This window comes from Oncorhynchus mykiss, chromosome 23 (assembly GCF_057628025.1).
Source record: "Oncorhynchus mykiss isolate SJ-2025 chromosome 23, ASM5762802v1, whole genome shotgun sequence".
In the NCBI taxonomy this organism is placed as follows: Eukaryota; Metazoa; Chordata; class Actinopteri; order Salmoniformes; family Salmonidae; genus Oncorhynchus; species Oncorhynchus mykiss.
Window position 1 is genome coordinate 34268069 of NC_143044.1, and position 12026 is coordinate 34280094.

Genomic DNA, 12026 nt, shown 5'->3' on the forward strand with positions numbered 1-12026 from the left:
GTGAGAGAGCATTTGAGTGTGTTTGTAAGCTGCCCAGTGCTGTTCACTACTACAGGAACAATTCCAACCATGCTACACATTCCAGTAAGGTAAGAACTGACGGCTGGCTGTGGTTGCGGAACGTGTTTTTCAAAGTGACTTATTGAGCTAAAGTCCGGCAGTTTGAGCATTATGTCTTTACATCTGGCACATTCACAGACATTTTAATTGATGTCCCTGTGAAATAAATACATATCATGTCCTCTCACCTTGTTGAAAGGCAAATGGTGTACACCGTCCATGGAATTAGTACATGCATTATTAGACGTTTAAATGAATGCTATCTAGCCATTGAGTCTCAAAGAATATACTGTAACTTAAAAATACTTCATGAGCTAAATTCTACTGTCATACACCTGTAAACGATGTAATTGCCTGTTGCAATAGAATCAATAGAATAGTGCCAAAAGTGTAAAGCTCACCCACCTGACATTCCAGGATGGCTAAAGCAAACGCTCAAACCATTTGAACCCAGGTCTGGAAGTCCCCCTCTAACAGGGATAGCCAGGCTTGGGGTTAACTTGGGGTTCCAGTGAACAGCGGAGCTGAAGACATACTGCACCTATGGGGGGAGAGCTTTGGACTGCCTCCCAGTTCCCAGTCTTCCCCACTACCCCCTACTGCTAAAGCTACTAAACATACAGGGCCTTGTTTGGATCGAGATGCAGTCCACAGACTAGAGGAGGAAGTGAGGGATACCATCTCAACATCAGACACAGTATTTATTGCTTTAGCTGACTTCACCCCTACTTCTCGTAATTGCGGAAAGGAATCATTCTATTAGGTTACGTCACAAATTGGCAGCTTATTCATATTCCCTATGGGGCCTGGTCAAAGTTTGCAGTTTACAACCCCATAGGAAATATGAATACGCTATAGGAATAAGGTGCCATTTGGGATGATGCAGCCTACATTTTGCAAATGTTATTTATTTTCGGGTGGTTGGGTGTTAGCTAGCCACTGTAACACTATTGGTTAAGGTATGTTACCCACGCCACCAGTCATTACATTTTAATGACGGTGGATAATTATAACGTTAGCTTGTGTTGGAAGAGCTGTGCAATGGTGTTTGTGAAACAATGCTGTTACAATGTTTTGTGGAACAAGTGAAGGAAGTTTCCCTACTGTACAGCAGCTCCAGTAAACATCATCCCTTGTTATGGTTGCAAAATTCTGGTAACTTTCACAAAAATTTCCAGCTTTACCAGAAATCCTAGTGGGAGGATTAACTCCATGCATATTTTCTCCTGATTCTGAGAATCCTCTAACTCTGATTTTTTGAAAACCTAGGAATTTTCCAACCCTATGCTTTAAAGACCTTAAAGGAAGTAGAAGAGTTCCTCTTTGAGTGTTTTGACACCTCTTGGGCAGTTGGCCCCCTCTATGTCAGACTGTTGATGGAGTGGGGTGTACAGGAGTGACTGCTCATATGGTTAGACCGTGGCCTCCTGTGGTGTGTTGCAGTGGGGAGCCAGTCAGGGTTGGAGCTGCTTGCCGATCATGCATGGTGCATGATGAGTGACAGGCAACAGGACTGCCTCAGCCATGAAACACACACACTTTTTCATGTCGTCTGACCATAGCACCGCCTGGAGTTTGATAAATGGCATTGGCACTTGAATTGGAACCGGTGCTATGGTCAGTGTTGAAAATGGAAGCATAGGAAGAAAAGTAGCTTGTCTCTATGGTAAAAAATGTTGGTGCATATTTGACGTTAGTGGGATATTTTGCTTGATGTTATATGGGGTAAATTTGACATTTGACATTTTAGTCATTTAGCAGATGCTCTTATCCAGAGCAACTTACATTAAGTGCATTAATCTTAAAGATAGCTAGGTGAGACAACAACATATCACAATCAACTATACCTGACACGAACATTCCATTCCAGTTAAACAATGGATATGTAGCATTTTCCAACAAAAAAAATGTAATACACATCTAAAATCTATGCATAAAAAATCGGAGAACAGTAATAGTTTACAAATACTTGAAGTTACCCATAAGCAATCATGTCTGATGAAAAAACAAAAATGTGAAAAATTGGGAGATATTTGCAATATTTATTTTATACAACCTTTTTTGCTAGCAAGCCAACTCTGGCTAACACAGTCATGTCAATCTATGCAGCCAAAATAACAGCAATGTAGCTGCATTTGCATTTGTTTAAACTGTTTTTGAGTGACATTCATTTGGATACTTCCATAACAATGAGCTGTAATGCTCGATTTCGCCTGGCATAGAACAGTTTGCCTTCTCGTCAGGACACTGTTCATTACGAGGAGATTGCATTGCATATCAAACACTAGGCTAGCTAAGTAGTTTGTTGCTAGCAAACCTGTCAATAGGACAACCAAATTCAACAATATCAGTTGCTGAAAAAAGCTGGTCAAACTAGAAAGATATGGGACGATTTGACAGCACAGAAGTGTGTGTGTGAGATTGTGCTGCTGTAACTCTATCCTGCTTCTACTTGTTTGAGCCTTGGCATCACACAGCCCTGCCTGGCCTATCATAGACAGTCACTCTCTCAGACACTCTCTCTCTCTCTCTCTCTCTCTCTCCCTCTCTCTCTCTCTCTCTCCCTCTCTCTCTCTCTCTCTCTCTCTCTCTCTTCTCTCTCTCTTCTCTCTCTCTCTCTCTCTCTCCTGTAATTACTGCCCTTTTTGGGACATAGTATAGTTAGTGTCTGACTCTGCTCTGTTCTGCTGTTAGCCCCCAACACACACTCTGAACCAGAGAACTGTCAGTCTCTCTTACACTGCCTGTATATCTGCGGCTGGGGGCCACTGACATAAAGCTAGACAGTGGATGGTGAGGATAGAGAGATGGAGGTGTGAGTGCATACAGTCACACATCAGACAGCGCTGCCTGCTCCACTTGATTGGCAAACGTAGTGTGATAACCTGGCAACAGCAAAGGCCTAATTAAGTCCTCTCCTCCCTTCTCTCTCTTTCTCCTTCTCTCTTTCTTTCTCTCTTCCCTTACTTCTTATCCCCTCCTCTCCTCTCTCTCTCCTGACATGAAGCCATCCAGGGCATTACCATTCCTCTCCGTTTAATAGCCACAGCTAATTCGTTTCCAATGAGGGAGTCATTACCACCTGAAAAAATGTACCATATGCCAGAGGATTCATTCGCCGATAAAATGATCAGATAATTTGGTTTTGCCATTTGAGCATACCGACGAGATAAACCACACAATGGAGTCGAGGGAGGGAAAGGGAAAAGGATTGGGCAGTTAGGCTAACGTTAGCCTTGGATTTATATTGTGGGAATTTTGGTGTGGGCCTATTCCCTATATAGTGCACTACTTTGTACCAGAGCCCTATGGACCCTCGTAAAAAAAGTAGTGAACTAAATAGGGAATAGGGTGTAATTTGGGACGCATTTAGACATATCATAGATAGAGAAATGGAACGATTAATTGAGACAGAATTAATCACCCTGACTGATGTTTCCTTAAGCCACGATGATTCATAGCAGTTCAATTTAGATTGCTTCTAGTAATTGGGGCATTTTTGTTCAGCCCTAAATATGGGCAGCAAGATGAATAAAACGGTAACATAGAAGTAAAACGGTTTTAACAGTTTAAAATAATGTTCTTCCCTCATATAACAAACTGCAATGCTAATACAGATGAAGAGGCTTTAGGATTATACCCCACAGACAATTTCAATTTCTCCCATGTTCCTCTTTTCCTTGGCATTGCTTATCATAGACAGCCTCCTCCCTCCCTCCCTCTGTCATTTACTTTATAGGCCTATAGCCCATCTGCCCCATACGGGGAGCTCCTTCCAGCCCTGTCCAATCCATTCAACACCGCCACTCTCCTCTGCTCTCAGGAGGAGCTTATTTATGTGGGCCAAAGGCCCATCTTCCAAACGACAAACGAGAAGCCACCAACCATTGTAATTGAATACTCAATAGGCAAGCCATTTAAAAAAAAGTGGGAAATAGCATATTGCTAACATATTAATATACCCTGCCCTGGCGAAGGAACCATCATCATTCTAGTGTTCAAGCTGTTTTTAAAGAGCATTTAGCCCAAGTGCTCCCAAGTTCCTGGGGCTATAAAAAGAGGAAATGACTTATTTTTCTTCTTCTTCTTTCGCCTCTGTTGTAGTTCCTATGTTATGAATGTTTACCTACATAATATTGTCTGTGTGGTTGATCTTGCTTATTTTCCCATCCATCCCCCAGCCCAGCCCTTCTGTTATCTAGGTGGAGGGTGGAGGAATAGAAGTAGTTCTACAGAAGGTTATTGTCATGAAAATCTCCTCAGGCGTTTTGACCCCCAGCCCTGTTCTCTCTCTCTCTCATCCTCCATCTGCATGCAGTGTGGGGGTTGGTGGGGTGTTGGGGTAATGATGTTTGCAGTGTGTGTGTGAGGTGGTGGGGTAATGATTTTTCCAGGATAGTTGACGTGGGTGTCTGTGTGGAAAAGGCACACAGACTGAGGGGCAGTGGAGAGAGAGCTAGATATATAGGGCAATTTAGACCTGGGTTCAAATACTATTTCAAATCTTTCAAATACTTTGTAGTGTTTGCTCTAGTCTGCCTGGAGTGCCAGGTGGGCGGGGTTTGTCAGGGAGGTGGGGTTTCCAATGTTAGTTTTACTCGTTATTCATTATTCACTTTATTCTTTCCTCGTCATTATTTGTTATTTTATCTTTAACACTGCATTGTTGGAAACGACACGTTAGTAAGCATTTCACTGTATGTCTACATCTGTTGTTTACGAAGCATGTGAAAAAAGTCATCAACTTATAGTTAACATAACAACAGTTATTCTGTGAATAACAACAGTTATTCACAGCCAAAGTATTTTTTATTATTTCAAACAGTACTTGAACCCAGGTCGGATAGATATACGGGCAATATGGCCATGGTGTTTCTCTTCTCCAACATCTCTAGCAATATGATTCATCATCCTGGCTTTGTTTGTTTGATGGACTGCTTGGAGGCCTGTGGCTGAGAGGGAGGGAGAGGGAGGGAGAGGGAGAGCAAGAGGGAGTGAGAGAGAGAATTTCCCATTGACAGCTCACCCACAACGGTCTGGAGATGTGCCTCTTAGCTTGGGGAAAATATCCTGTAGGTCAGCCGGCCGGTCAGTCAGTCTCACTGGCGAAAACAAAGAGAGGTGGAAGGCAGATTAACTTAACTGAAACACCCTCCTCTTTTAAAGCTTGTCTCTCTCTCTCCCTCCAAGTTTCCTCTGAGGATAGTAAGACAGAAACATTAACCTCTGTGTTTACACCATGGCCTGATGATATCCAATTGGGAGGCCTAATTCCATGTAGGGAATAGGGTGTCATTTGGGACGCACACGTACCCTGCTCTGAACTTGGTCACTGTTACTAGCCGTCCTCCACTCAGTACCCTGCCCTGAACTTAGACTGCTGCCCTATGTACAGTCTTGGCCAAAAGTTTTGAGAATGACACAAATATTAATTTCCACAAAGTTTGCTGCTACAGTGTCTTTAGATATTTTTGTCAGATGTTACTATGGAATACTGACGTATAATTACAAGCATTTCATAAGTGTCAAAGGCTTTTATTGACAATTACATGAAGTTGATGCAAAGAGTCAATATTTGCAGTATTGACCCTTCTTTTTCAAGACCTCTGCAATCTGCCCTGGCATGCTGTCAATTAACTTCTGGGCCACATCCTGACTGATGGCAGCCCATTCTTGCATAATCAATGGTTGGAGTTTGTCAGAATTTGTGGGGTTTTGTTTGTCCACCCGCCTCTTGAGGAATGACCACAAGTTCTCAATGGGATTAAGGTCTGGGGAGTTTCCTGGCCATGGACCCAAAATATCGATGTTTTGTTCCCCGAGCCACTTAGTTATCACTTGCCTTATGGCAAGGTGCTCCATCATGCTGGAAAAGGCATTGTTCGTCACCAAACTGTTACTGGATGGTTGGGAGAAGTTACTCTCGGAGGATGTGTTGGTACTATTCTTTATTCATGGCTGTGTTCTTAGGCAAAATTGTGAGTAAGCCCACTCCCTTGTCTGAGAAGCAACGCCACACATGAATGGTCCCTGGATGCTTTACTGTTGGCATGACACAAGACTGATGGTAGCGCTCACCTTGTCTTCTCTGGACAAGCTTTTTTGTCCGGATGCCCCAAACAATCGGAAAGGGGATTCATCAGAGAAAATGACTTCACCCCAGTCCTCAGTAGTCCAATCCCTGTAACCTTTTGAAGAATATCAACCTGTCCCTGATGTTTTTCCTGGAGAGAAGTGGCTTTTATGCTGCCCTTCTTGACACCAGGCCATCCTCCAAAAGTCTTCGCCTCACTGTGCGTGCAGATGCACTCACACTGGTGATGCCCTGATCCCGCAGCTGAATCAACTTTAGGAGATGGTCCTGGCACTTGCTGGACTTTCTTGGGTTACCTATGATGTGTGTAAAATAATTTGTTGAATGTTGTACTGATTATAATAAGCTAATGCTAAGCTATTTGCCATATATGTGAGGCACCATGTTTGTTTTATATCTTTATGTTTGAAGGCTGAAATGTGGCAAAAGGTCGCAAAGTTCAAGGGGGCCGAATACTCTCGCAAGGCACTGTATATACTATATTTTAGTCAAGGTTCATTCTAAATAACTACTGCTGTACACACCTTTCCTATTCAAATAATTTCGATACACACCATTATATATATATATATATATATATATATATATATATATATATATATATATATACACAGTGGGGCAAAAAAGTATTTAGTCAGCCACCAATTGTGCAAGTTCTCCCACTTAAAAAAACGAGAGAGGCTTGTAATTTTCATCATAGGTACACTTCAACTATGACAGACAAAATTAGGAGAAAAAAATCCAGAAAATCACGTTGTAGGATTTTTAATGAATTTATTTGCAAATTATGGTGGAAAATAAGTATTTGGTCACCTACAAACAAGCAAGATTTCTGGCTCTCACAGACCTGTAACTTCTTCTTTAAGAGGCTCCTCTGTCCTCCACTCGTTACCTGTATTAGTGGCACCTGTTTGAACTTGTTATCAGTATAAAAGACACCTGTCCACAACCTCAAACAGTCACACTCCAAACTCCACTATGGCCAAGACCAAAGAGCTGTCAAAGGACACCAGAAACAAAATTGTAGACCTGCACCAGGCTGGGAAGACTGAATCTGCCATTGGTAAGCAGCTTGGTTTGAAGAAATCAACTGTGGGAGCAATTATTAGGAAATGGAAGACATACAAGACCACTGATAATCTCCCTCGATCTGGGGCTTCACGCAAGATCTCACCACGTGGGGTCAAAATGATCACAAGAACGGTAAACAAAAATCCCAGAACCACACGGGGGGACCTAGTGAATGACCTGCAGAGAGCTGGGACCAAAGTAACAAAGCCTACCATCAGTAACACACTACGCCGCCAGGGACTCAAATCCTGCAGTGCCAGACGTGTCCCCCTGCTAAAGCCAGTACATGTCCAGGCCCGTCTGAAGTTTGCTAGAGAGCATTTGGATGAACCAGAAGAAGATTGAGAGAATGTCATATGGTCAGATGTTTTGAGAATGACACAAATATTAATTTCCACAAAGTTTGCTGCTACGGTGTCTTTAGATATTTTTGTCAGATGTTACTATGGAATACTGACGTATAATTACAAGCATTTCATAAGTGTCAAAGGCTTTTATTGACAATTACATGAAGTTGATGCAAAGAGTCAATATTTGCAGTATTGACCCTTCTTTTTCAAGACCTCTGCAATCTGCCCTGGCATGCTGTCAATTAACTTCTGGGCCACATCCTGACTGATGGCAGCCCATTCTTGCATAATCAATGCTTGGAGTTTGTCAGAATTTGTGGGGTTTTGTTTGTCCACCCGCCTCTTGAGGAATGACCACAAGTTCTCAATGGGATTAAGGTCTGGGGAGTTTCCTGGCCATGGACCCAAAATATCGATGTTTTGTTCCCCGAGCCACTTAGTTATCACTTGCCTTATGGCAAGGTGCTCCATCATGCTGGAAAAGGCATTGTTCGTCACCAAACTGTTACTGGATGGTTGGGAGAAGTTACTCTCGGAGGATGTGTTGGTACTATTCTTTATTCATGGCTGTGTTCTTAGGCAAAATTGTGAGTAAGCCCACTCCCTTGTCTGAGAAGCAACGCCACACATGAATGGTCCCTGGATGCTTTACTGTTGGCATGACACAAGACTGATGGTAGCGCTCACCTTGTCTTCTCTGGACAAGCTTTTTTGTCCGGATGCCCCAAACAATCGGAAAGGGGATTCATCAGAGAAAATGACTTCACCCCAGTCCTCAGTAGTCCAATCCCTGTAACCTTTTGAAGAATATCAACCTGTCCCTGATGTTTTTCCTGGAGAGAAGTGGCTTTTATGCTGCCCTTCTTGACACCAGGCCATCCTCCAAAAGTCTTCGCCTCACTGTGCGTGCAGATGCACTCACACTGGTGATGCCCTGATCCCGCAGCTGAATCAACTTTAGGAGATGGTCCTGGCACTTGCTGGACTTTCTTGGGTTACCTATGATGTGTGTAAAATAATTTGTTGAATGTTGTACTGATTATAATAAGCTAATGCTAAGCTATTTGCCATATATGTGAGGCACCATGTTTGTTTTATATCTTTATGTTTGAAGGCTGAAATGTGGCAAAAGGTCGCAAAGTTCAAGGGGGCCGAATACTCTCGCAAGGCACTGTATATACTATATTTTAGTCAAGGTTCATTCTAAATAACTACTGCTGTACACACCTTTCCTATTCAAATAATTTCGATACACACCATTATATATATATATATATATATATATATATATATATATATATATATATATATACACAGTGGGGCAAAAAAGTATTTAGTCAGCCACCAATTGTGCAAGTTCTCCCACTTAAAAAAACGAGAGAGGCTTGTAATTTTCATCATAGGTACACTTCAACTATGACAGACAAAATTAGGAGAAAAAAATCCAGAAAATCACGTTGTAGGATTTTTAATGAATTTATTTGCAAATTATGGTGGAAAATAAGTATTTGGTCACCTACAAACAAGCAAGATTTCTGGCTCTCACAGACCTGTAACTTCTTCTTTAAGAGGCTCCTCTGTCCTCCACTCGTTACCTGTATTAGTGGCACCTGTTTGAACTTGTTATCAGTATAAAAGACACCTGTCCACAACCTCAAACAGTCACACTCCAAACTCCACTATGGCCAAGACCAAAGAGCTGTCAAAGGACACCAGAAACAAAATTGTAGACCTGCACCAGGCTGGGAAGACTGAATCTGCCATTGGTAAGCAGCTTGGTTTGAAGAAATCAACTGTGGGAGCAATTATTAGGAAATGGAAGACATACAAGACCACTGATAATCTCCCTCGATCTGGGGCTTCACGCAAGATCTCACCACGTGGGGTCAAAATGATCACAAGAACGGTAAACAAAAATCCCAGAACCACACGGGGGGACCTAGTGAATGACCTGCAGAGAGCTGGGACCAAAGTAACAAAGCCTACCATCAGTAACACACTACGCCGCCAGGGACTCAAATCCTGCAGTGCCAGACGTGTCCCCCTGCTAAAGCCAGTACATGTCCAGGCCCGTCTGAAGTTTGCTAGAGAGCATTTGGATGAACCAGAAGAAGATTGAGAGAATGTCATATGGTCAGATGTTTTGAGAATGACACAAATATTAATTTCCACAAAGTTTGCTGCTACGGTGTCTTTAGATATTTTTGTCAGATGTTACTATGGAATACTGACGTATAATTACAAGCATTTCATAAGTGTCAAAGGCTTTTATTGACAATTACATGAAGTTGATGCAAAGAGTCAATATTTGCAGTATTGACCCTTCTTTTTCAAGACCTCTGCAATCTGCCCTGGCATGCTGTCAATTAACTTCTGGGCCACATCCTGACTGATGGCAGCCCATTCTTGCATAATCAATGCTTGGAGTTTGTCAGAATTTGTGGGGTTTTGTTTGTCCACCCGCCTCTTGAGGAATGACCACAAGTTCTCAATGGGATTAAGGTCTGGGGAGTTTCCTGGCCATGGACCCAAAATATCGATGTTTTGTTCCCCGAGCCACTTAGTTATCACTTGCCTTATGGCAAGGTGCTCCATCATGCTGGAAAAGGCATTGTTCGTCACCAAACTGTTACTGGATGGTTGGGAGAAGTTACTCTCGGAGGATGTGTTGGTACTATTCTTTATTCATGGCTGTGTTCTTAGGCAAAATTGTGAGTAAGCCCACTCCCTTGTCTGAGAAGCAACGCCACACATGAATGGTCCCTGGATGCTTTACTGTTGGCATGACACAAGACTGATGGTAGCGCTCACCTTGTCTTCTCTGGACAAGCTTTTTTGTCCGGATGCCCCAAACAATCGGAAAGGGGATTCATCAGAGAAAATGACTTCACCCCAGTCCTCAGTAGTCCAATCCCTGTAACCTTTTGAAGAATATCAACCTGTCCCTGATGTTTTTCCTGGAGAGAAGTGGCTTTTATGCTGCCCTTCTTGACACCAGGCCATCCTCCAAAAGTCTTCGCCTCACTGTGCGTGCAGATGCACTCACACTGGTGATGCCCTGATCCCGCAGCTGAATCAACTTTAGGAGATGGTCCTGGCACTTGCTGGACTTTCTTGGGTTCCATGAAGCCTTCTTCACAACAATTGAACCGCTCTCCTTGAAGTTCTTGATGGTCCGATAAATGGTTGATTTAGGTGCAATCTTACTGGCAGCAATATCCTTGCCTGTGAAGCCCTTAGTGTGCAAAGCAATGATGACGGCATGTGTTTCCTTGCAGGTAACCATGATTGACAGAGGAAGAACAATGATTCCAAGCACCACCCTCCTTTTGAAGCTTCCAGTCTGTTATTCAAACTCAATCAGGATGACAGAGTGATCTCCAGCCTTGTCCTCGTCAACACTCACACCTGTGTTAACGAGAGAATCACTGACATGATATCAGCTGGTCCTTTTGTGGCAGGGCTGAAATGCAGTGGAAATGTTTTTGGGGATTCAGTTAATTTGCATGGCAAGGAGGGACTTTGCAATTAATTGCAATTCACCTGATCACTCTTCATAACATTCTGGAGTATATGCAAATTGCCATCATACAAACTGAGACAACAGACTGTGAACATTAATATTTGTGTCATTCTCAAAACTTTGGGCCACGACTGTATATAGTCTTTGAACACTGGTCACTTTAATAATGTTTACATACTGTTTTACCCACTTTATATGTACAGTGCCTTGCGAAAGTATTCGGCCCCCTTGAACTTTGCGACCTTTTGCCACATTTCAGGCTTCAAACATAAAGATATAAAACTGTATTTTTTGTGAAGAATCAACAACAAGTGGGACACATTCATGAAGTGGAACGGCATTTATTGGATATTTCAAACTTTTTTAACAAATCAAAAACTGACAAATTGGGCATGCAAAATGATTCAGCCCCTTTACTTTCAGTGCAGCAAACTCTCTCCAGAAGTTCAGTGAGGATCTCTGAATGATCCAATGTTGACCTAAATGACTAATGATGATAAATACAATCCACCTGTGTGTAATCAAGTCTCCGTATAAATGCACCTGCACTGTGATAGTCTCAGAGGTCCGTTAAATGCGCAGAGAGCATCATGAAGAACAAGGAACACACCAGGCAGGTCCGAGATACTGTTGTGAAGAAGTTTAAAGCCGAATTTGGATAGAAAAATATTTCCCAAGCTTTAAACATCCCAAGGAGCACTGTGCAAGCGATAATATTGAAATGGAAGGAGTATCAGACCACTGCAAATCTACCAAGACCTGGCCGTCCCTCTAAACTTTCAGCTCATACAAGGAGAAGACTGATCAGAGATGCAGCCAAGAGGCCCATGATCACTCTGGATGAACTGCAGAGATCTACAGCTGAGGTGGGAGACTCTGTCCATAGGACAACAATCAGTCGTATATTGCACAAATCTGGCCTTTATGG

General features: G+C 42.6%; 1 protein-coding gene across 4 annotated transcripts in view; it reads left to right on the forward strand.

The window, feature by feature from the left end:
* Nucleotides 1–12026, forward strand: part of adkb (adenosine kinase b) — a 292724-nt gene that overhangs the window by 190645 nt on the left and 90053 nt on the right. The gene's annotated exons all lie outside the window — the stretch shown is intronic.